The sequence below is a fragment of the Triticum aestivum genome, unplaced genomic scaffold (assembly GCF_018294505.1).
Source record: "Triticum aestivum cultivar Chinese Spring unplaced genomic scaffold, IWGSC CS RefSeq v2.1 scaffold79095, whole genome shotgun sequence".
Taxonomy (NCBI): Eukaryota; Viridiplantae; Streptophyta; class Magnoliopsida; order Poales; family Poaceae; genus Triticum; species Triticum aestivum.
In genome coordinates this window covers 9,663-28,502 of record NW_025229113.1, presented here as the reverse complement: position 1 = coordinate 28,502, position 18,840 = coordinate 9,663, and the positions used below count along the sequence as shown (strand labels likewise).

General features: G+C 48.9%; 39 non-coding genes across 39 annotated transcripts; all 39 read left to right on the top strand.

The window, feature by feature from the left end:
- The first annotated feature begins 76 nt into the window (after positions 1-76).
- Positions 77-195, top strand: LOC123174824 (5S ribosomal RNA). Its single transcript, XR_006487383.1, has one exon. It is a non-coding gene; the product is annotated as a 5S ribosomal RNA (ribosomal RNA).
- Positions 196-562: 367 nt separating this feature from the next.
- On the top strand, positions 563-681 carry LOC123174830 (5S ribosomal RNA). The gene has a single exon (XR_006487388.1). It is a non-coding gene; the product is annotated as a 5S ribosomal RNA (ribosomal RNA).
- Positions 682-1,048: 367 nt separating this feature from the next.
- LOC123174827 (5S ribosomal RNA) lies at positions 1,049-1,167 on the top strand. Its single transcript, XR_006487385.1, has one exon. It is a non-coding gene; the product is annotated as a 5S ribosomal RNA (ribosomal RNA).
- Positions 1,168-1,534: 367 nt separating this feature from the next.
- Positions 1,535-1,653, top strand: LOC123174785 (5S ribosomal RNA). Its single transcript, XR_006487346.1, has one exon. It is a non-coding gene; the product is annotated as a 5S ribosomal RNA (ribosomal RNA).
- A 367-nt stretch (positions 1,654-2,020) lies between these two features.
- Positions 2,021-2,139, top strand: LOC123174809 (5S ribosomal RNA). The gene has a single exon (XR_006487369.1). It is a non-coding gene; the product is annotated as a 5S ribosomal RNA (ribosomal RNA).
- A 367-nt stretch (positions 2,140-2,506) lies between these two features.
- On the top strand, positions 2,507-2,625 carry LOC123174808 (5S ribosomal RNA). Its single transcript, XR_006487368.1, has one exon. It is a non-coding gene; the product is annotated as a 5S ribosomal RNA (ribosomal RNA).
- A 367-nt stretch (positions 2,626-2,992) lies between these two features.
- Positions 2,993-3,111, top strand: LOC123174807 (5S ribosomal RNA). The gene has a single exon (XR_006487367.1). It is a non-coding gene; the product is annotated as a 5S ribosomal RNA (ribosomal RNA).
- A 367-nt stretch (positions 3,112-3,478) lies between these two features.
- Positions 3,479-3,597, top strand: LOC123174806 (5S ribosomal RNA). Its single transcript, XR_006487366.1, has one exon. It is a non-coding gene; the product is annotated as a 5S ribosomal RNA (ribosomal RNA).
- Positions 3,598-3,964: 367 nt separating this feature from the next.
- Positions 3,965-4,083, top strand: LOC123174841 (5S ribosomal RNA). Its single transcript, XR_006487399.1, has one exon. It is a non-coding gene; the product is annotated as a 5S ribosomal RNA (ribosomal RNA).
- Positions 4,084-4,450: 367 nt separating this feature from the next.
- Positions 4,451-4,569, top strand: LOC123174840 (5S ribosomal RNA). Its single transcript, XR_006487398.1, has one exon. It is a non-coding gene; the product is annotated as a 5S ribosomal RNA (ribosomal RNA).
- Positions 4,570-4,936: 367 nt separating this feature from the next.
- Positions 4,937-5,055, top strand: LOC123174818 (5S ribosomal RNA). The gene has a single exon (XR_006487377.1). It is a non-coding gene; the product is annotated as a 5S ribosomal RNA (ribosomal RNA).
- Positions 5,056-5,409: 354 nt separating this feature from the next.
- LOC123174811 (5S ribosomal RNA) lies at positions 5,410-5,528 on the top strand. The gene has a single exon (XR_006487370.1). It is a non-coding gene; the product is annotated as a 5S ribosomal RNA (ribosomal RNA).
- Positions 5,529-5,895: 367 nt separating this feature from the next.
- LOC123174805 (5S ribosomal RNA) lies at positions 5,896-6,014 on the top strand. The gene has a single exon (XR_006487365.1). It is a non-coding gene; the product is annotated as a 5S ribosomal RNA (ribosomal RNA).
- Positions 6,015-6,370: 356 nt separating this feature from the next.
- Positions 6,371-6,489, top strand: LOC123174823 (5S ribosomal RNA). The gene has a single exon (XR_006487382.1). It is a non-coding gene; the product is annotated as a 5S ribosomal RNA (ribosomal RNA).
- A 367-nt stretch (positions 6,490-6,856) lies between these two features.
- Positions 6,857-6,975, top strand: LOC123174804 (5S ribosomal RNA). Its single transcript, XR_006487364.1, has one exon. It is a non-coding gene; the product is annotated as a 5S ribosomal RNA (ribosomal RNA).
- A 367-nt stretch (positions 6,976-7,342) lies between these two features.
- Positions 7,343-7,461, top strand: LOC123174835 (5S ribosomal RNA). Its single transcript, XR_006487393.1, has one exon. It is a non-coding gene; the product is annotated as a 5S ribosomal RNA (ribosomal RNA).
- A 367-nt stretch (positions 7,462-7,828) lies between these two features.
- On the top strand, positions 7,829-7,947 carry LOC123174783 (5S ribosomal RNA). The gene has a single exon (XR_006487344.1). It is a non-coding gene; the product is annotated as a 5S ribosomal RNA (ribosomal RNA).
- Positions 7,948-8,314: 367 nt separating this feature from the next.
- On the top strand, positions 8,315-8,433 carry LOC123174803 (5S ribosomal RNA). The gene has a single exon (XR_006487363.1). It is a non-coding gene; the product is annotated as a 5S ribosomal RNA (ribosomal RNA).
- A 367-nt stretch (positions 8,434-8,800) lies between these two features.
- Positions 8,801-8,919, top strand: LOC123174801 (5S ribosomal RNA). The gene has a single exon (XR_006487361.1). It is a non-coding gene; the product is annotated as a 5S ribosomal RNA (ribosomal RNA).
- Positions 8,920-9,286: 367 nt separating this feature from the next.
- On the top strand, positions 9,287-9,409 carry LOC123174791 (5S ribosomal RNA). Its single transcript, XR_006487352.1, has one exon. It is a non-coding gene; the product is annotated as a 5S ribosomal RNA (ribosomal RNA).
- A 338-nt stretch (positions 9,410-9,747) lies between these two features.
- On the top strand, positions 9,748-9,866 carry LOC123174784 (5S ribosomal RNA). Its single transcript, XR_006487345.1, has one exon. It is a non-coding gene; the product is annotated as a 5S ribosomal RNA (ribosomal RNA).
- A 367-nt stretch (positions 9,867-10,233) lies between these two features.
- Positions 10,234-10,352, top strand: LOC123174800 (5S ribosomal RNA). Its single transcript, XR_006487360.1, has one exon. It is a non-coding gene; the product is annotated as a 5S ribosomal RNA (ribosomal RNA).
- A 367-nt stretch (positions 10,353-10,719) lies between these two features.
- LOC123174833 (5S ribosomal RNA) lies at positions 10,720-10,838 on the top strand. The gene has a single exon (XR_006487391.1). It is a non-coding gene; the product is annotated as a 5S ribosomal RNA (ribosomal RNA).
- Positions 10,839-11,205: 367 nt separating this feature from the next.
- LOC123174817 (5S ribosomal RNA) lies at positions 11,206-11,324 on the top strand. The gene has a single exon (XR_006487376.1). It is a non-coding gene; the product is annotated as a 5S ribosomal RNA (ribosomal RNA).
- Positions 11,325-11,691: 367 nt separating this feature from the next.
- LOC123174799 (5S ribosomal RNA) lies at positions 11,692-11,810 on the top strand. The gene has a single exon (XR_006487359.1). It is a non-coding gene; the product is annotated as a 5S ribosomal RNA (ribosomal RNA).
- A 367-nt stretch (positions 11,811-12,177) lies between these two features.
- On the top strand, positions 12,178-12,296 carry LOC123174788 (5S ribosomal RNA). Its single transcript, XR_006487349.1, has one exon. It is a non-coding gene; the product is annotated as a 5S ribosomal RNA (ribosomal RNA).
- A 367-nt stretch (positions 12,297-12,663) lies between these two features.
- On the top strand, positions 12,664-12,782 carry LOC123174790 (5S ribosomal RNA). Its single transcript, XR_006487351.1, has one exon. It is a non-coding gene; the product is annotated as a 5S ribosomal RNA (ribosomal RNA).
- A 367-nt stretch (positions 12,783-13,149) lies between these two features.
- Positions 13,150-13,268, top strand: LOC123174798 (5S ribosomal RNA). Its single transcript, XR_006487358.1, has one exon. It is a non-coding gene; the product is annotated as a 5S ribosomal RNA (ribosomal RNA).
- Positions 13,269-13,635: 367 nt separating this feature from the next.
- LOC123174797 (5S ribosomal RNA) lies at positions 13,636-13,754 on the top strand. The gene has a single exon (XR_006487357.1). It is a non-coding gene; the product is annotated as a 5S ribosomal RNA (ribosomal RNA).
- A 367-nt stretch (positions 13,755-14,121) lies between these two features.
- On the top strand, positions 14,122-14,240 carry LOC123174796 (5S ribosomal RNA). Its single transcript, XR_006487356.1, has one exon. It is a non-coding gene; the product is annotated as a 5S ribosomal RNA (ribosomal RNA).
- Positions 14,241-14,607: 367 nt separating this feature from the next.
- On the top strand, positions 14,608-14,726 carry LOC123174838 (5S ribosomal RNA). Its single transcript, XR_006487396.1, has one exon. It is a non-coding gene; the product is annotated as a 5S ribosomal RNA (ribosomal RNA).
- A 367-nt stretch (positions 14,727-15,093) lies between these two features.
- Positions 15,094-15,212, top strand: LOC123174834 (5S ribosomal RNA). Its single transcript, XR_006487392.1, has one exon. It is a non-coding gene; the product is annotated as a 5S ribosomal RNA (ribosomal RNA).
- A 366-nt stretch (positions 15,213-15,578) lies between these two features.
- On the top strand, positions 15,579-15,697 carry LOC123174813 (5S ribosomal RNA). The gene has a single exon (XR_006487372.1). It is a non-coding gene; the product is annotated as a 5S ribosomal RNA (ribosomal RNA).
- Positions 15,698-16,064: 367 nt separating this feature from the next.
- Positions 16,065-16,183, top strand: LOC123174795 (5S ribosomal RNA). Its single transcript, XR_006487355.1, has one exon. It is a non-coding gene; the product is annotated as a 5S ribosomal RNA (ribosomal RNA).
- Positions 16,184-16,550: 367 nt separating this feature from the next.
- On the top strand, positions 16,551-16,669 carry LOC123174793 (5S ribosomal RNA). Its single transcript, XR_006487354.1, has one exon. It is a non-coding gene; the product is annotated as a 5S ribosomal RNA (ribosomal RNA).
- Positions 16,670-17,036: 367 nt separating this feature from the next.
- On the top strand, positions 17,037-17,155 carry LOC123174836 (5S ribosomal RNA). Its single transcript, XR_006487394.1, has one exon. It is a non-coding gene; the product is annotated as a 5S ribosomal RNA (ribosomal RNA).
- Positions 17,156-17,522: 367 nt separating this feature from the next.
- On the top strand, positions 17,523-17,641 carry LOC123174792 (5S ribosomal RNA). The gene has a single exon (XR_006487353.1). It is a non-coding gene; the product is annotated as a 5S ribosomal RNA (ribosomal RNA).
- A 367-nt stretch (positions 17,642-18,008) lies between these two features.
- LOC123174787 (5S ribosomal RNA) lies at positions 18,009-18,127 on the top strand. The gene has a single exon (XR_006487348.1). It is a non-coding gene; the product is annotated as a 5S ribosomal RNA (ribosomal RNA).
- Positions 18,128-18,494: 367 nt separating this feature from the next.
- Positions 18,495-18,613, top strand: LOC123174782 (5S ribosomal RNA). The gene has a single exon (XR_006487343.1). It is a non-coding gene; the product is annotated as a 5S ribosomal RNA (ribosomal RNA).
- Positions 18,614-18,840: the final 227 nt, after the last annotated feature.

Below are 18,840 nucleotides of genomic sequence, written 5' to 3'. Positions count from 1 at the left end.
TAGTGAGAATGTAGAATCGTCTTTGGAGCGGACCTGGGAGTGGCAAGCATAAGGGACGAAGACGGGGAAACATGTCGGATGCGATCATACCAGCACTAAAGCACCAGATCCCATCAGAACTCCGAAGTTAAGCGTGCTTGGGCGAGAGTAGTACTAGGATGGGTGACCTCCTGGGAAGTCCTCGTGTTGCATTCCTTTTATAATTATTTTTTGCGCCTTGTGACAAACATGTCGCACGTGCGCGATATATATTAATCCCGTTATATTATGTTTGACGTTTGCGATATGTTTAAGCTCGATGCTCATTGCTCGCGCGTCTTGGGGCGGCTTTGTGGCGCGAAGAGCGCGTTCTGAAAGGGGTGGAAAAAACTCGTGTTGCTGCGGTATGGAGGGAGGGGTGGAAACCGTGGAAAACTCGTCTCCGTGATTGAGCGAGAGAGTAAGTAGTATAGGACATTATCCATTGCTAGGGAACGGTTGTAATGGTAGTGAGAATGTAGAATCGTCTTTGGAGCGGACCTGGGAGTGGCAAGCATAAGGGACGAAGACGGGGAAACATGTCGGATGCGATCATACCAGCACTAAAGCACCGGATCCCATCAGAACTTCGAAGTTAAGCGTGCTTGGGCGAGAGTAGTACTAGGATGGGTGACCTCCTGGGAAGTCCTCGTGTTGCATTCCTTTTATAATTATTTTTTGCGCCTTGTGACAAACATGTCGCACGTGCGCGATATATATTAATCCCGTTATATTATCTTTGACGTTTGCGATATGTTTAAGCTCGATGCTCATTGCTCGCGCGTCTTGGGGCGGCTTTGTGGCGCGAAGAGCGCGTTCTGAAAGGGGTGGAAAAAACTCGTGTTGCTGCGGTATGGAGGGAGGGGTGGAAACCGTGGAAAACTCGTCTCCGTGATTGAGCGGGAGAGTAAGTAGTATAGGACATTATCCATTGTTAGGGAACGGTTGTAATGGTAGTGAGAATGTAGAATCGTCTTTGGAGCGGACCTGGGAGTGGCAAGCATAAGGGACGAAGACGGGGAAACATGTCGGATGCGATCATACCAGCACTAAAGCACCGGATCCCATCAGAACTCCAAAGTTAAGCGTGCTTGGGCGAGAGTAGTACTAGGATGGGTGACCTCCTGGGAATTCCTCGTGTTGCATTCCTTTTATAATTATTTTTTGCGCCTTGTGACAAACAGGTCGCACGTGCGCGATATATATTAATCCCGTTATATTATGTTTGACGTTTGCGATATGTTTAAGCTCGATGCTCATTGCTCGCGCGTCTTGGGGCGGCTTTGTGGCGCGAAGAGCGCGTTCTGAAAGGGGTGGAAAAAACTCGTGTTGCTGCGGTATGGAGGGAGGGGTGGAAACAGTGGAAAACTCGTCTCCGTGATTGAGCGGGAGAGTAAGTAGTATAGGACATTATCCATTGTTAGGGAACGGTTGTAATGGTAGTGAGAATGTAGAATCGTCTTTGGAGCGGACCTGGGAGTGGCAAGCATAAGGGACGAAGACGGGGAAACATGTCCGATACGATCATACCAGCACTAAAGCACCGGATCCCATCAGAACTCCGAAGTTAAGCGTGCTTGGGCGAGAGTAGTACTAGGATGGGTGACCTCCTGGGAAGTCCTCGTGTTGCATTCCTTTTATAATTATTTTTTGCGCCTTGTGACAAACATGTCGCACGTGCGCGATATATATTAATCCCGTTATATTATGTTTGACGTTTGCGATATGTTTAAGCTCGATGCTCATTGCTCGCGTGTCTTGGGGCGGCTTTGTGGCGCGAAGAGCGCGTTCTGAAAGGGGTGGAAAAAACTCGTGTTGCTGCGGTATGGAGGGAGGGGTGGAAACCGTGGAAAACTCGTCTCCGTGATTGAGCGGGAGAGTAAGTAGTATAGGACATTATCCATTGTTAGGGAACGGTTGTAATGGTAGTGAGAATGTAGAATCGTCTTTGGAGCGGACCTGGGAGTGGCAAGCATAAGGGACGAAGACGGGGAAACATGTCGGATGCGATCATACCAGCACTAAAGCACCGGATCCCATCAGAACTCCGAAGTTAAGCGTGCTTGGGCGAGAGTAGTACTAGGATGGGTGACCTCCTGGGAAGTCCTCGTGTTGCATTCCTTTTATAATTATTTTTTGCGCCTTGTGACAAACATGTCGCACGTGCACGATATATATTAATCCCGTTATATTATGTTTGACGTTTGCGATATGTTTAAGCTCGATGCTCATTGCTCGCGCGTCTTGGGGCGGCTTTGTGGCACGAAGAGCGCGTTCTGGAAGGGGTGGAAAAAACTCGTGTTGCTGCGGTATGGAGGGAGGGGTGGAAACCGTGGAAAACTCGTCTCCGTGATTGAGCGGGAGAGTAAGTAGTATAGGACATTATCCATTGTTAGGGAACGGTTGTAATGGTAGTGAGAATGTAGAATCATCTTTGGAGCGGACCTGGGAGTGGCAAGCATAAGGGACGAAGACGGGGAAAGATGTCGGATGCGATCATACCAGCACTAAAGCACCGGATCCCATCAGAACTCCGAAGTTAAGCGTGCTTGGGCGAGAGTAGTACTAGGATGGGTGACCTCCTGGGAAGTCCTCGTGTTGCATTCCTTTTATAATTATTTTTTGCGCCTTGTGACAAACATGTCGCACGTGCGCGATATATATTAATCCTGTTATATTATGTTTGACGTTTGCGATATGTTTAAGCTCGATGCTCATTGCTCGCGCGTCTTGGGGCGGCTTTGTGGCGCGAAGAGCGCGTTCTGAAAGGGGTGGAAAAAACTCGTGTTGCTGCGGTATGGAGGGAGGGGTGGAAACCGTGGAAAACTCGTCTCCGTGATTGAGCGGGAGAGTAAGTAGTATAGGACATTATCCATTGTTAGGGAACGGTTGTAATGGTAGTGAGAATGTAGAATCGTCTTTCGAGCGGACCTGGGAGTGGCAAGCATAAGGGACGAAGACGGGGAAACATGTCGGATGCGATCATACCAGCACTAAAGCACCGGATCCCATCAGAACTCCGAAGTTAAGCGTGCTTGGGCGAGAGTAGTACTAGGATGGGTGACCTCCTGGGAAGTCCTCGTGTTGCATTCCTTTTATAATTATTTTTTGCGCCTTGTGAGAAACATGTCGCACGTGCGCGATATATATTAATCCTGTTATATTATGTTTGACGTTTGCGATATGTTTAAGCTCGATGCTCATTGCTCGCGCGTCTTGGGGCGGCTTTGTGGCGCGAAGAGCGCGTTCTGAAAGGGGTGGAAAAAACTCGTGTTGCTGCGGTATGGAGGGAGGGGTGGAAACCGTGGAAAACTCGTCTCCGTGATTGAGCGGGAGAGTAAGTAGTATAGGACATTATCCATTGTTAGGAAACGGTTGTAATGGTAGTGAGAATGTAGAATCGTCTTTGGAGCGGACCTGGGAGTGGCAAGCATAAGGGACGAAGACGGGGAAACATGTCGGATGCGATCATACCAGCACTAAAGCACCGGATCCCATCAGAACTCCGAAGTTAAGCGTGCTTGGGCGAGAGTAGTACTAGGATGGGTGACCTCCTGGGAAGTCCTCGTGTTGCATTCCTTTTATAATTATTTTTTGCGCCTTGTGACAAACATGTCGCACGTGCACGATATATATTAATCCCGTTATATTATGTTTGACGTTTGCGATATGTTTAAGCTCGATGCTCATTGCTCGCGCGTCTTGGGGCGGCTTTGTGGCGCGAAGAGCGCGTTCTGAAAGGGGTGGAAAAAACTCGTGTTGCTGCGGTATGGAGGGAGGGGTGGAAACCGTGGAAAACTCGTCTCCGTGATTGAGCGGGAGAGTAAGTAGTATAGGACATTATCCATTGTTAGGGAACAGTTGTAATGGTAGTGAGAATGTAGAATCGTCTTTGGAGCGGACCTGGGAGTGGCAAGCATAAGGGACGAAGACGGGGAAACATGTCGGATGCGATCATACCAGCACTAAAGCACCGGATCCCATCAGAACTCCGAAGTTAAGCGTGCTTGGGCGAGAGTAGTACTAGGATGGGTGACCTCCTGGGAAGTCCTTGTGTTGCATTGCTTTTATAATTATTTTTTGCGCCTTGTGACAAACATGTCGCACGTGCGCGATATATATTAATCCCGTTATATTATGTTTGACGTTTGCGATATGTTTAAGCTCGATGCTCATTGCTCGCGCGTCTTGGGGCGGCTTTGTGGCGCGAAGAGCGCGTTCTGAAAGGGGTGGAAAAAACTCGTGTTGCTGCGGTATGGAGGGAGGGGTGGAAACCGTGGAAAACTCGTCTCCGTGATTGAGCGGGAGAGTAAGTAGTATAGGACATTATCCATTGTTAGGGAACGGTTGTAATGGTAGTGAGAATGTAGAATCGTCTTTGGAGCGGACCTGGGAGTGGCAAGCATAAGGGACGAAGACGGGGAAACATGTCGGATGCGATCATACCAGCACTAAAGCACCGGATCCCATCAGAACTCCGAAGTTAAGCGTGCTTGTGCGAGAGTAGTACTAGGATGGGTGACCTCCTGGGAAGTCCTCGTGTTGCATTCCTTTTATAATTATTTTTTGCGCCTTGTGACAAACATGTCGCACGTGCGCGATATATATTAATCCCGTTATATTATGTTTGACGTTTGCGATATGTTTAAGCTCGATGCTCATTGCTCGCGCGTCTTGGGGCGGCTTTGTGGCGCGAAGAGCGCGTTCTGAAAGGGGTGGAAAAAACTCGTGTTGCTGCGGTATGGAGGGAGGGTTGGAAACCGTGGAAAACTCGTCTCCGTGATTGAGCGGGAGAGTAAGTAGTATAGGACATTATCCATTGTTAGGGAACGGTTGTAATGGTAGTGAGAATGTAGAATCGTCTTTGGAGCGGACCTGGGAGTGGCAAGCATAAGGGACGAAGACGGGGAAACATGTCGGATGCGATCATACCAGCACTAAAGCACCGGATCCCATCAGAACTCCGAAGTTAAGCGTGCTTGGGCGAGAGTAGTACTAGGATGGGTGACCTCCTAGGAAGTCCTCGTGTTGCATTCCTTTTATAATTATTTTTTGCGCCTTGTGACAAACATGTCGCACGTGCGCGATATATATTAATCCCGTTATATTATGTTTGACGTTTGCGATATGTTTAAGCTCGATGCTCATTGGGGCGGCTTTGTGGCGCGAAGAGCGCGTTCTGAAAGGGGTGGAAAAAACTCGTGTTGCTGCAGTATGGAGGGAGGGGTGGAAACCGTGGAAAACTCGTCTTCGTGATTGAGCGGGAGAGTAAGTAGTATAGGACATTATCCATTGTTAGGGAACGGTTGTAATGGTAGTGAGAATGTAGAATTGTCTTTGGAGCGGACCTGGGAGTGGCAAGCATAAGGGACGAAGACGGGGAAACATGTCGGATGCGATCATACCAGCACTAAAGCACCGGATCCCATCAGAACTCCGAAGTTAAGCGTGCTTGGGCGAGAGTAGTACTAGGATGGGTGACCTCCTGGGAATTCCTCGTGTTGCATTCCTTTTATATTTATTTTTTGCGCCTTGTGACAAACATGTCGCACGTGCGCGATATATATTAATCCCGTTATATTATGTTTGACGTTTGCGATATGTTTAAGCTCGATGCTCATTGCTCGCGCCTCTTGGGGCGGCTTTGTGGCGCGAAGAGCGCGTTCTGAAAGGGGTGGAAAAAACTCGTGTTGCTGCAGTATGGAGGGAGGGGTAGAAACCGTGGAAAACTCGTCTCCGTGATTGAGCGGGAGAGTAAGTAGTATAGGACATTATCCATTGTTAGGGAACAGTTGTAATGGTAGTGAGAATGTAGAATTGTCTTTGGAGCGGACCTGGGAGTGGCAAGCATAAGGGACGAAGACGGGGAAACATGTCGGATGCGATCATACCAGCACTAAAGCACCGGATCCCATCAGAACTCCGAAGTTAAGCGTGCTTGGGCGAGAGTAGTACTAGGATGGGTGACCTCCTGGGAAGTCCTCGTGTTGCATTCCTTTTATAATTAATTTTTGCGCCTTGTGACAAACATGTCGCACGTGCGCGATATATATTAATCCCGTTAACGTTTGCGATATGTTTAAGCTCGATGCTCATTGCTCGCGCGTCTTGGGGCGGCTTTGTGGCGCGAAGAGCGCGTTCTGAAAGGGGTGGAAAAAACTCGTGTTGCTGCGGTATGGAGGGAGGGGTGGAAACCGTGGAAAACTCGTCTCCGTGATTGAGCGGGAGAGTAAGTAGTATAGGACATTATCCATTGTTAGGGAACGGTTGTAATGGTAGTGAGAATGTAGAATCGTCTTTGGAGCGGACCTGGGAGTGGCAAGCATAAGGGACGAAGACGGGGAAACATGTCGGATGCGATCATACCAGCACTAAAACACCGGATCCCATTAGAACTCCGAAGTTAAGCGTGCTTGGGCGAGAGTAGTACTAGGATGGGTGACCTCCTGGGAAGTCCTTGTGTTGCATTCCTTTTATAATTATTTTTTGCGCCTTGTGACAAACATGTCGCACGTGCGCGATATATATTAATCCCGTTATATTATGTTTGACGTTTGCGATATGTTTAAGCTCGATGCTCTTTGCTCGCGCGTCTTGGGGCGGCTTTGTGGCGCGAAGAGCGCGTTCTGAAAGGGGTGGAAAAAACTCGTGTTGCTGCCGTATGGAGGGAGGGGTGGAAACCGTGGAAAACTCGTCTCCGTGATTGAGCGGGAGAGTAAGTAGTATATGACATTATCCATTGTTAGGGAACAGTTGTAATGGTAGTGAGAATGTAGAATCGTCTTTGGAGCGGACCTGGGAGTGGCAAGCATAAGGGACGAAGACGGGGAAAAATGTCGGATGCGATCATACCAGCACTAAAGCACCGGATCCCATCAGAACTCCGAAGTTAAGCGTGCTTGGGCGAGAGTAGTACTAGGATGGGTGACCTCCTGGGAAGTCCTCGTGTTGCATTCCTTTTATAATTATTTTTTGCGCCTTGTGACAAACATGTCGCACGTGCGTGATATATATTAATCCCGTTATATTATGTTTGACGTTTGCGATATGTTTAAGCTCGATGCTCATTGCTCGCGCGTCTTGGGGCGGCTTTGTGGCGCGAAGAGCGCGTTCTGAAAGGGGTGGAAAAAACTCATGTTGCCGCGATATGGAGGGAGGGGTGGAAACCGTGGAAAACTCGTCTCCGTGATTGAGCGGGAGAGTAAGTAGTATAGGACATTATCCATTGTTAGGGAACGGTTGTAATGGTAGTGAGAATGTAGAATCGTCTTTGGAGCGGACCTGGGAGTGGCAAGCATAAGGGACGAAGACGGGGAAACATGTCGGATGCGATCATACCAGCACTAAAGCACCGGATCCCATCAGAACTCCGAAGTTAAGCGTGCTTGGGCGAGAGTAGTACTAGGATGGGTGACCTCCTGGGAAGTCCTCATGTTGCATTCCTTTTATAATTATTTTTTGCGCCTTGTGACAAACATGTCGCACGTGCGCGATATATATTAATCCCGTTATATTATGTTTGACGTTTGCGATATGTTTAAGCTCGATGCTCATTGCTCGCGCGTCTTGGGGCGGCTTTGTGGCGCGAAGAGCGCGTTCTGAAAGGGGTGGAAAAAACTCGTGTTGCTGCGGTATGGAGGGAGGGGTGGAAACCGTGGAAAACTCGTCTCCGTGATTGAGCGGGAGAGTAAGTAGTATAGGACATTATCCATTGTTAGGGAACGGTTGTAATGGTAGTGAGAATGTAGAATCGTCTTTGGAGCGGACCTGGGAGTGGCAAGCATAAGGGACGAAGACGGGGAAACATGTCGGATGCGATCATACCAGCACTAAAGCACCGGATCCCATCAGAACTCCAAAGTTAAGCGTGCTTGGGCGAGAGTAGTACTAGGATGGGTGACCTCCTGGGAATTCCTCGTGTTGCATTGCTTTTATAATTATTTTTTGCGCCTTGTGACAAACATGTCGCACGTGCGCGATATATATTAATCCCGTTATATTATGTTTGACGTTTGCGATATGTTTAAGCTCGATGCTCATTGCTCGCGCGTCTTGGGGCGGCTTTGTGGCGCGAAGAGCGCGTTCTGAAAGGGGTGGAAAAAACTCGTGTTGCTGCGGTATGGAGGGAGGGGTGGAAACCGTGGAAAACTCGTCTCCGTGATTGAGCGGGAGAGTAAGTAGTATAGGACATTATCCATTGTTAGGGAACGGTTGTAATGGTAGTGAGAATGTAGAATCGTCTTTGGAGCGGACCTGGGAGTGGCAAGCATAAGGGACGAAGACGGGGAAACATGTCGGATGCGATCATACCAGCACTAAAGCACCGGATCCCATCAGAACTCCGAAGTTAAGCGTGCTTGGGCGAGAGTAGTACTAGGATGGGTGACCTCCTGGGAAGTCCTCGTGTTGCATTCCTTTTATAATTATTTTTTGCGCCTTGTGACAAACATGTCGCACGTGCGCGATATATATTAATCCCGTTATATTATGTTTGACATTTGCGATATGTTTAAGCTCGATGCTCATTGCTCGCGCGTCTTGGGGCGGCTTAGTGGCGCGAAGAGCGCGTTCTGAGAGGGGTGGAAAAAACTCGTGTTGCTGCGGTATGGAGGGAGGGGTGGAAACCGTGGAAAACTCGTCTCCGTGATTGAGCGGGAGAGTAAGTAGTATAGGACATTATCCATTGTTAGGGAACGGTTGTAATGGTAGTGAGAATGTAGAATCGTCTTTGGAGCGGACCTGGGAGTGGCAAGCATAAGGGACGAAGACGGGGAAACATGTCGGATGCGATCATACCAGCACTAAAGCACCGGATCCCATCAGAACTCCGAAGTTAAGCGTGCTTGGGCGAGAGTAGTACTAGGATGGGTGACCTCCTGGGAAGTCCTCGTGTTGCATTCCTTTTATAATTATTTTTTGCGCCTTGTGACAAACATGTCGCACGTGCACGATATATATTAATCCCGTTATATTATGTTTGACGTTTGCGATATGTTTAAGCTCGATGCTCATTGCTCGCGCGTCTTGGGGCGGCTTTGTGGCGCGAAGAGCGCGTTCTGGAAGGGGTGGAAAAAACTCGTGTTGCTGCGGTATGGAGGGAGGGGTGGAAACCGTGGAAAACTCGTCTCCGTGATTGAGTGGGAGAGTAAGTAGTATAGGACATTATCCATTGTTAGGGAACGGTTGTAATGGTAGTGAGAATGTAGAATCGTCTTTGGAGCGGACCTGGGAGTGGCAAGCATAAGGGACGAAGACGGGGAGACATGTCGGATGCGATCATACCAGCACTAAAGCACCGGATCCCATCAGAACTCCGAAGTTAAGCGTGCACGCTTAGGCGAGAGTAGTACTAGGATGGGTGACCTCCTGGGAAGTCCTCGTGTTGCATTCCTTTTATAATTATTTTTTGCGATATATATTAATCCCGTTATATTATGTTTGACGTTTGCGATATGTTTAAGCTCGATGCTCATTGCTCGCGCGTCTTGGGGCGGCTTTGTGGCGCGAAGAGCGCGTTCTGAAAGGGGTGGAAAAAACTCGTGTTGCTGCGGTATGGAGGGAGGGGTGGAAACCGTGGAAAACTCGTCTCCGTGATTGAGCGGGAGAGTAAGTAGTATAGGACATTATCCATTGTTAGGGAACGGTTGTAATGGTAGTGAGAATGTAGAATCGTCTTTGGAGCGGACCTGGGAGTGGCAAGCATAAGGGACGAAGACGGGGAAACATGTCGGATGCGATCATACCAGCACTAAAGCACCGGATCCCATCAGAACTCCGAAGTTAAGCATGCTTGGGCGAGAGTAGTACTAGAATGGGTGACCTCCTGGGAAGTCCTCGTGTTGCATTTCTTTTATAATTATTTTTTGCGCCTTGTGACAAACATGTCGCACGTGCGCGATATATATTAATCCCGTTATATTATGTTTGACGTTTGCGATATGTTTAAGCTCGATGCTCATTGCTCGTGCGTCTTGGGGCGGCTTTGTGGCGCGAAGAGCGCGTTCTGAAAGGGGTGGAAAAAACTCGTGTTGCTGCGGTATGGAGGGAGGGGTGGAAATCGTGGAAAACTCGTCTCCGTGATTGAGCGGGAGAGTAAGTAGTATAGGACATTATCCATTGTTAGGGAACGGTTGTAATGGTAGTGAGAATGTAGAATCGTCTTTGGAGCGGACCTGGGAGTGGCAAGCATAAGGGACGAAGACGGGGAAACATGTCGGATGCGATCATACCAGCACTAAAGCACCGGATCCCATCAGAACTCCGAAGTTAAGCGTGCTTGGGCGAGAGTAGTACTAGGATGGGTGACCTCCTGGGAAGTCCTCGTGTTGCATTCCTTTTATAATTATTTTTTGCGCCTTGTGACAAACATGTCGCACGTGCGCGATATATATTAATCCCGTTATATTATGTTTGACGTTTGCGATATGTTTAAGCTCGATGCTCATTGCTCGCGCGTCTTGGGGCGGCTTTGTGGCGCGAAGAGCGCGTTCTGAAAGGGGTGGAAAAAACTCGTGTTGCTGCGGTATGGAGGGAGGGGTGGAAACCGTGGAAAACTCGTCTCCGTGATTGAGTGGGAGAGTAAGTAGTATAGGACATTATCCATTGTTGGGGAACGGTTGTAATGGTAGTGAGAATGTAGAATCGTCTTTGGAGCGGACCTGGGAGTGGCAAGCATAAGGGACGAAGACGGGGAAACATGTCGGATGCGATCATACCAGCACTAAAGCACCGGATCCCATCAGAACTCCGAAGTTAAGCGTGCTTGGGCGAGAGTAGTACTAGGATGGGTGATCTCCTGGGAAGTCCGCGTGTTGCATTCCTTTTATAATTATTTTTTGCGCCTTGTGACAAACATGTCGCACGTGCGCGATATATATTAATCCCGTTATATTATGTTTGACGTTTGCGATATGTTTAAGCTCGATGCTCATTGCTCGCGCGTCTTGGGTCGGCTTTGTGGCGCGAAGAGCGCGTTCTGAAAGGGGTGGAAAAAACTCGTGTTGCTGCGGTATGGAGGGAGGGGTGGAAACCGTGGAAAACTCGTCTCCGTGATTGAGCGGGAGAGTAAGTAGTATAGGACATTATCCATTGTTAGGGAACGGTTGTAATGGTAGTAAGAATGTAGAATCGTCTTTGGAGCGGACCTGGGAGTGGCAAGCATAAGGGACGAAGACGGGGAAACATGTCGGATGCGATCATGCCAGCACTAAAGCACCGGATCCCATCAGAACTCCGAAGTTAAGCGTGCTTGGGCGAGAGTAGTACTAGGATGGGTGACCTCCTGGGAAGTCCTCGTGTTGCATTCCTTTTATAATTATTTTTTGCGCCTTGTGACAAACATGTCGCACGTGCGCGATATATATTAATCCCGTTATATTATGTTTGACGTTTGCGATATGTTTAAGCTCGATGCTCATTGCTCGCGCGTCTTGGGGCGGCTTTGTGGCGCGAAGAGCGCGTTCTGAAAGGGGTGGAAAATACTCGTGTTGCTGCGGTATGGAGGGAGGGGTGGAAACCGTGGAAAACTCGTCTCCGTGATTGAGCGGGAGAGTAAGTAGTATAGGACATTATCCATTGTTAGGGAACGGTTGTAATGGTAGTGAGAATGTAGAATCGTCTTTGGAGCGGACCTGGGAGTGGCAAGCATAAGGGACGAAGACGGGGAAACATGTCGGATGCGATCATACCAGCACTAAAGCACCGGATCCCATCAGAACTCCGAAGTTAAGCGTGCTTGGGCGAGAGTAGTACTAGGATGGGTGACCTCCTGGGAAGTCCTCGTGTTGCATTCCTTTTATAATTATTTTTTGCGCCTTGTGACAAACATGTCGCACGTGCGCGATATATATTAATCCCGTTATATTATCTTTGACGTTTGCGATATGTTTAAGCTCGATGCTCATTGCTCGCGCGTCTTGGGGCGGCTTTGTGGCGCGAAGAGCACGTTCTGAAAGGGGTGGAAAAAACTCGTGTTGCTGCGGTATGGAGGGAGGGGTGGAAACCGTGGAAAACTCGTCTCCGTGATTGAGCGGGAGAGTAAGTAGTATAGGACATTATCCATTGTTAGGGAACGGTTGTAATGGTAGTGAGAATGTAGAATCGTCTTTGGAGCAGACCTGGGAGTGGCAAGCATAAGGGACGAAGACGGGGAAACATGTCGGATGCGATCATACCAGCACTAAAGCACCGGATCCCATCAGAACTCCGAAGTTAAGCATGCTTCGACGAGAGTAGTACTAGGATGGGTGACCTCCTGGGAAGTCCTCGTGTTGCATTCCTTTTATAATTATTTTTTGCGCCTTGTGACAAACATGTCGCACGTGCGCGATATATATTAATCCCGTTATATTATGTTTGACGTTTGCGATATGTTTAAGCTCGATGCTCATTGCTCGCGCGTCTTGGGGCGGCTTTGTGGCGCGAAGAGCGCGTTCTGAAAGGGGTGGAAAAAACTCGTGTTGCTGCGGTATGGAGGGAGGGGTGGAAACCGTGGAAAACTCGTCTCCGTGATTGAGCGGGAGAGTAAGTAGTATAGGACATTATCCATTGTTAGGGAACGGTTGTAATGGTAGTGAGAATGTAGAATCGTCTTTGGAGCAGACCTGGGAGTGGCAAGCATAAGGGACGAAGACGGGGAAACATGTCGGATGCGATCATACCAGCACTAAAGCACCGGATCCCATCAGAACTCCGAAGTTAAGCATGCTTCGGCGAGAGTAGTACTAGGATGGGTGACCTCCTTTGAAGTCCTCGTGTTGCATTCCTTTTATAATTATTTTTTGCGCCTTGTGACAAACATGTCGCACGTGCGCGATATATATTAATCCCGTTATATTATGTTTGACGTTTGCGATATGTTTAAGCTCGATGCTCATTGCTCGCGCGTCTTGGGGCGGCTTTGTGGCGCGAAAAGCGCGTTCCGAAAGGGGTGGAAAAAACTCGTGTTGTTGCGGTATGGAGGGAGGGGTGGAAACCGTGGAAAACTCGTCTCCGTGATTGAGCGGGAGAGTAAGTAGTATAGGACATTATCCATTGTTAGGGAACGGTTGTAATGGTAGTGAGAATGTAGAATCGTCTTTGGAGCGGACCTGGGAGTGGCAAGCATAAGGGACGAAGACGGGGAAACATGTTGGATGCGATCATACCAGCACTAAAGCACCGGATCCCATCAGAACTCCGAAGTTAAGCGTGCTTGGGCGAGAGTAGTACTAGGATGGGTGACCTCCTGGGAAGTCCTCGTGTTGCATTCCTTTTATAATTATTTTTTGCGCCTTGTGACAAACATGTCGCACGTGCGCGATACATATTAATCCCGTTATATTATGTTTGACGTTTGCGATATGTTTAAGCTCGATGCTCATTGCTCGCGCGTCTTGGGGCGGCTTTGTGGCGCGAAGAGCGCGTTCTGAAAGGGGTGGAAAAAACTCGTGTTGCTGCGGTATGGAGGGAGGGGTGGAAACCGTGGAAAACTCGTCTCCGTGATTGAGCGGGAGAGTAAGTAGTATAGGACATTATCCATTGTTAGGGAACGGTTGTAATGGTAGTGAGAATGTAGAATCGTCTTTGGAGCGGACCTGGGAGTGGCAAGCATAAGGGACGAAGACGGGGAAACATGTTGGATGCGATCATACCAGCACTAAAGCACCGGATCCCATCAGAACTCCGAAGTTAAGCGTGCTTGGGCGAGAGTAGTACTAGGATGGGTGACCTCCTGGGAAGTCCTCGTGTTGCATTCCTTTTATAATTATTTTTTGCGCCTTGTGACAAACATGTCGCACGTGCATGATATATATTAATCCCGTTATATTATGTTTGACGTTTGCGATATGTTTAAGCTCGATGCTCATTGCTCGCGCGTCTTGGGGCGGCTTTGTGGCGCGAAGAGCGCGTTCTGGAAGGGGTGAAAAAAACTCGTGTTGCTGCGGTATGGAGGGAGGGGTGGAAACCGTGGAAAACTCGTCTCCGTGATTGAGCGGGAGAGTAAGTAGTATAGGACATTATCCATTGTTAGGGAACGGTTGTAATGGTAGTGAGAATGTAGAATCGTCTTTGGAGCGGACCTGGGAGTGGCAAGCATAAGGGACGAAGACGGGGAGACATGTCGGATGCGATCATACCAGCACTAAAGCACCGGATCCCATCAGAACTCCGAAGTTAAGCGTGCTTGGGCGAGAGTAGTACTAGGATGGGTGACCTCCTGGGAAGTCCTCGTGTTGCATTCCTTTTATAATTATTTTTTGCGCCTTGTGACAAACATGTCGCACGTGCGCGATATATATTAATCCCGTTATATTATGTTTGACGTTTGCGATATGTTTAAGCTCGATGCTCATTGCTCGCGCGTCTTGGGGCGGCTTTGTGGCGCGAAGAGCGCGTTCTGAAAGGGGTGGAAAAAACTCGTGTTGCTGCGGTATGGAGGGAGGGGTGGAAACCGTGGAAAACTTGTCTCCGTGATTGAGCGGGAGAGTAAGTAGTATAGGACATTATCCATTGTTAGGGAACGGTTGTAATGGTAGTGAGAATGTAGAATCGTCTTTGGAGCGGACCTGGGAGTGGCAAGCATAAGGGACGAAGACGGGGAAACATGTCGGATGCGATCATACCAGCACTAAAGCACCGGATCCCATCAAAACTCCGAAGTTAAGCGTGCTTGGGCGAGAGTAGTACTAGGATGGGTGACCTCCTGGGAAGTCCTCGTGTTGCATTCCTTTTATAATTATTTTTTGCGCCTTGTGACAAACATGTCGCACGTGCGCGATATATATTAATCCCGTTATATTATGTTTAACGTTTGCGATATGTTTAAGCTCGATGCTCATTGCTCGCGCGTCTTGGGGCGGCTTTGTGGCGCGAAGAGCGCGTTCTGAAAGGGGTGGAAAAAACTCGTGTTGCTGCGGTATGGAGGGAGGGGTGGAAACCGTGGAAAACTCGTCTCCGTGATTGAGCGGGAGAGTAAGTAGTATAGAACATTATCCATTGTTAGGGAACGGTTGTAATGGTAGTGAGAATGTAGAATCGTCTTTGGAGCGGACCTGGGAGTGGCAAGCATAAGGGACGAAGACGGGGAAACATGTCCGATGCGATCATACCAGCACTAAAGCACCGGATCCCATCAGAACTCCGAAGTTAAGCGTGCTTGGGCGAGAGTAGTACTATGATGGGTGACCTCCTGGGAAGTCCTCGTGTTGCATTCCTTTTATAATTATTTTTTGCGCCTTGTGACAAACATGTCGCACGTGCGCGATATATATTAATCCCGTTATATTATGTTTGACGTTTGCGATATGTTTAAGCTCGATGCTCATTGCTCGCGCGTCTTGGGGCGGCTTTGTGGCGCGAAGAGCGCGTTCTGAAAGGGGTGGAAAAAACTCGTGTTGCTGCGGTATGGAGGGAGGGGTGGAAACCGTGGAAAACTCGTCTCCGTGATTGAGCGGGAGAGTAAGTAGTATAGGACATTATCCATTGTTAGGGAACGGTTGTAATGGTAGTGAGAATGTAGAATCGTCTTTGGAGCGGACCTGGCAGTGGCAAGCATAAGGGACGAAGAGGGGAAACATGTCGGATGCGATCATACCAGCACTAAAGCACCGGATCCCATCAGAACTCCGAAGTTAAGCGTGCTTGGGCGAGAGTAGTACTAGGATGGGTGACCTCCTGGGAAGTCCGCGTGTTGCATTCCTTTTATAATTATTTTTTGCGCCTTGTGACAAACATGTCGCACGTGCGCGATATATATTAATCCCGTTATATTATGTTTGACGTTTGCGATATGTTTAAGCTCGATGCTCATTGCTCGCGCATCTTGGGGCGGCTTTGTGGCGCGAAGAGTGCGTTCTGAAAGGGGTGGAAAAAACTCGTGTTGCTGCGGTATGGAGGGAGGGGTGGAAACCGTGGAAAACTCGTCTCCGTGATTGAGCGGGAGAGTAAGTAGTATAGGACATTATCCATTGTTAGGGAACGGTTGTAATGGTAGTGAGAATGTAGAATCGTCTTTGGAGCGGACCTGGGAGTGGCAAGCATAAGGGACGAAGACGGGGAAACATGTCGGATGCGATCATACCAGCACTAAAGCACCGGATCCCATCAGAACTCCGAAGTTAAGCGTGCTTGGGCGAGAGTAGTACTAGGATGGGTGACCTCCTGGGAAGTCCTCGTGTTGCATTCCTTATATAATTATTTTTTGCGCCTTGTGACAAACATGTCGCACGTGCACGATATATATTAATCCCGTTATATTATGTTTGACGTTTGCGATATGTTTAAGCTCGATGCTCATTGCTCGCGCGTCTTGGGGCGGCTTTGTGGCGCGAAGAGCGCGTTCTGGAAGGGGTGGAAAAAACTCGTGTTGCTGCGGTATGGAGGGAGGGGTGGAAACCGTGGAAAACTCGTCTCCGTGATTGAGCGGGAGAGTAAGTAGTATAGGACATTATCCATTGTTAGGGAACGGTTGTAATGGTAGTGAGAATGTAGAATCGTCTTTGGAGCGGACCTGGGAGTGGCAAGCATAAGGGACGAAGACGGGGAGACATGTCGGATGCGATCATACCAGCACTAAAGCACCGGATCCCATCAGAACTCCGAAGTTAAGCGTGCTTGGGCGAGAGTAGTACTAGGATGGGTGACCTCCTGGGAAGTCCTCGTGTTGCATTCCTTTTATAATTATTTTTTGCGCCTTGTGACAAACATGTCGCACGTGCGCGATATATATTAATCCCGTTATATTATGTTTGACGTTTGCGATATGTTTAAGCTCGATGCTCATTGCTCGCGCGTCTTGGGGCGGCTTTGTGGCGCGAAGAGCGCGTTCTGAAAGGGGTGGAAAAAACTCGTGTTGCTGCGGTATGGAGGGAGGGGTGGAAACCGTGGAAAACTTGTCTCCGTGATTGAGCGGGAGAGTAAGTAGTATAGGACATTATCCATTGTTAGGGAACGGTTGTAATGGTAGTGAGAATGTAGAATCGTCTTTGGAGCGGACCTGGGAGTGGCAAGCATAAGGGACGAAGACGGGGAAACATGTCGGATGCGATCATACCAGCACTAAAGCACCGGATCCCATCAAAACTCCGAAGTTAAGCGTGCTTGGGCGAGAGTAGTACTAGGATGGGTGACCTCCTGGGAAGTCCTCGTGTTGCATTCCTTTTATAATTATTTTTTGCGCCTTGTGAGAAACATGTCGCACGTGCGCGATATATATTAATCCCGTTATATTATGTTTGACGTTTGCGATATGTTTAAGCTCGATGCTCATTGCTCGCGCGTCTTGGGGCGGCTTTGTGGCGCGAAGAGCGCGTTCTGAAAGGGGTGGAAAAAACTCGTGTTGCTGCGGTATGGAGGGAGGGGTGGAAACCGTGGAAAACTCGTCTCCGTGATTGAGCGGGAGAGTAAGTAGTATAGGACATTATCCATTGTTAGGGAACGGTTGTAATGGTAGTGAGAATGTAGAATCGTCTTTGGAGCGGACCTGGGAGTGGCAAGCATAAGGGACGAAGACGGGGAAACATGTCGGATGCGATCATACCAGCACTAAAGCACCGGATCCCATCAGAACTCCGAAGTTAAGCGTGCTTGGGCGAGAGTAGTACTAGGATGGGTGACCTCCTGGGAAGTCCTCGTGTTGCATTCCTTTTATAATTATTTTTTGCGCCTTGTGACAAACATGTCGCACCTGCGCGATATATATTAATCCCGTTATATTATGTTTGACGTTTGCGATATGTTTAAGCTCGATGCTCATTGCTCGCGCGTCTTGGGGCGGCTTTGTGGCGCGAAGAGCGCGTTCTGAAAGGGGTGGAAAAAACTCGTGTTGATGCGGTATGGAGGGAGGGGTGGAAACCGTGGAAAACTCGTCTCCGTGATTGAGCGGGAGAGTAAGTAGTATAGGACATTATCCATTGTTAGGGAACGGTTGTAATGGTAGTGAGAATGTAGAATCGTCTTTGGAGCGGACCTGGGAGTGGCAAGCATAAGGGACGAAGACGGGGAAACATGTCGGATGCGATCATACCAGCACTAAAGCACCGGATCCCATCAGAACTCCGAAGTTAAGCGTGCTTGGGCGAGAGTAGTACTAGGATGGGTGACCTCCTGGGAAGTCCTCGTGTTGCATTCCTTTTATAATTATTTTTTGCGCCTTGTGACAAACATGTCGCACGTGCGCGATATATATTAATCCCGTTATATTATGTTTGACGTTTGCGATATGTTTAAGCTCGATGCTCATTGCTCGCGCGTCTTGGGGCGGCTTTGTGGCGCGAAGAGCGCGTTCTGAAAGGGGTGGAAAAAACTCGTGTTGCTGCGGTATGGAGGGAGGGGTGGAAACCGTGGAAAACTCGTCTCCGTGATTCAGCGGGAGAGTAAGTAGTATAGGACATTATCCACTGTTAGGGAACGGTTGTAATGGTAGTGAGAATGTAGAATCGTCTTTGGAGCGGACCTGGGAGTGGCAAGCATAAGGGACGAAGACGGGGAAACATGTCGGATGCGATCATACCAGCACTAAAGCACCGGATCCCATCAGAACTCCGAAGTTAAGCGTGCTTGGGCGAGAGTAGTACTAGGATGTGTGACCTCCTGGGAAGTCCTCGTGTTGCATTCCTTTTATAATTATTTTTTGCGCCTTGTGACAAACATGTCGCACGTGCGCGATATATATTAATCCCGTTATATTATGTTTGACGTTTGCGATATGTTTAAGCTCGATGCTCATTGCTCGCGCGTCTTGGGGCGGCTTTGTGGCGCGAAGAGCGCGTTCTGAAAGGGGTGGAAAAAACTCGTGTTGCTGCGGTATGGAGGGAGGGGTGGAAACCGTGGAAAACTCGTCTC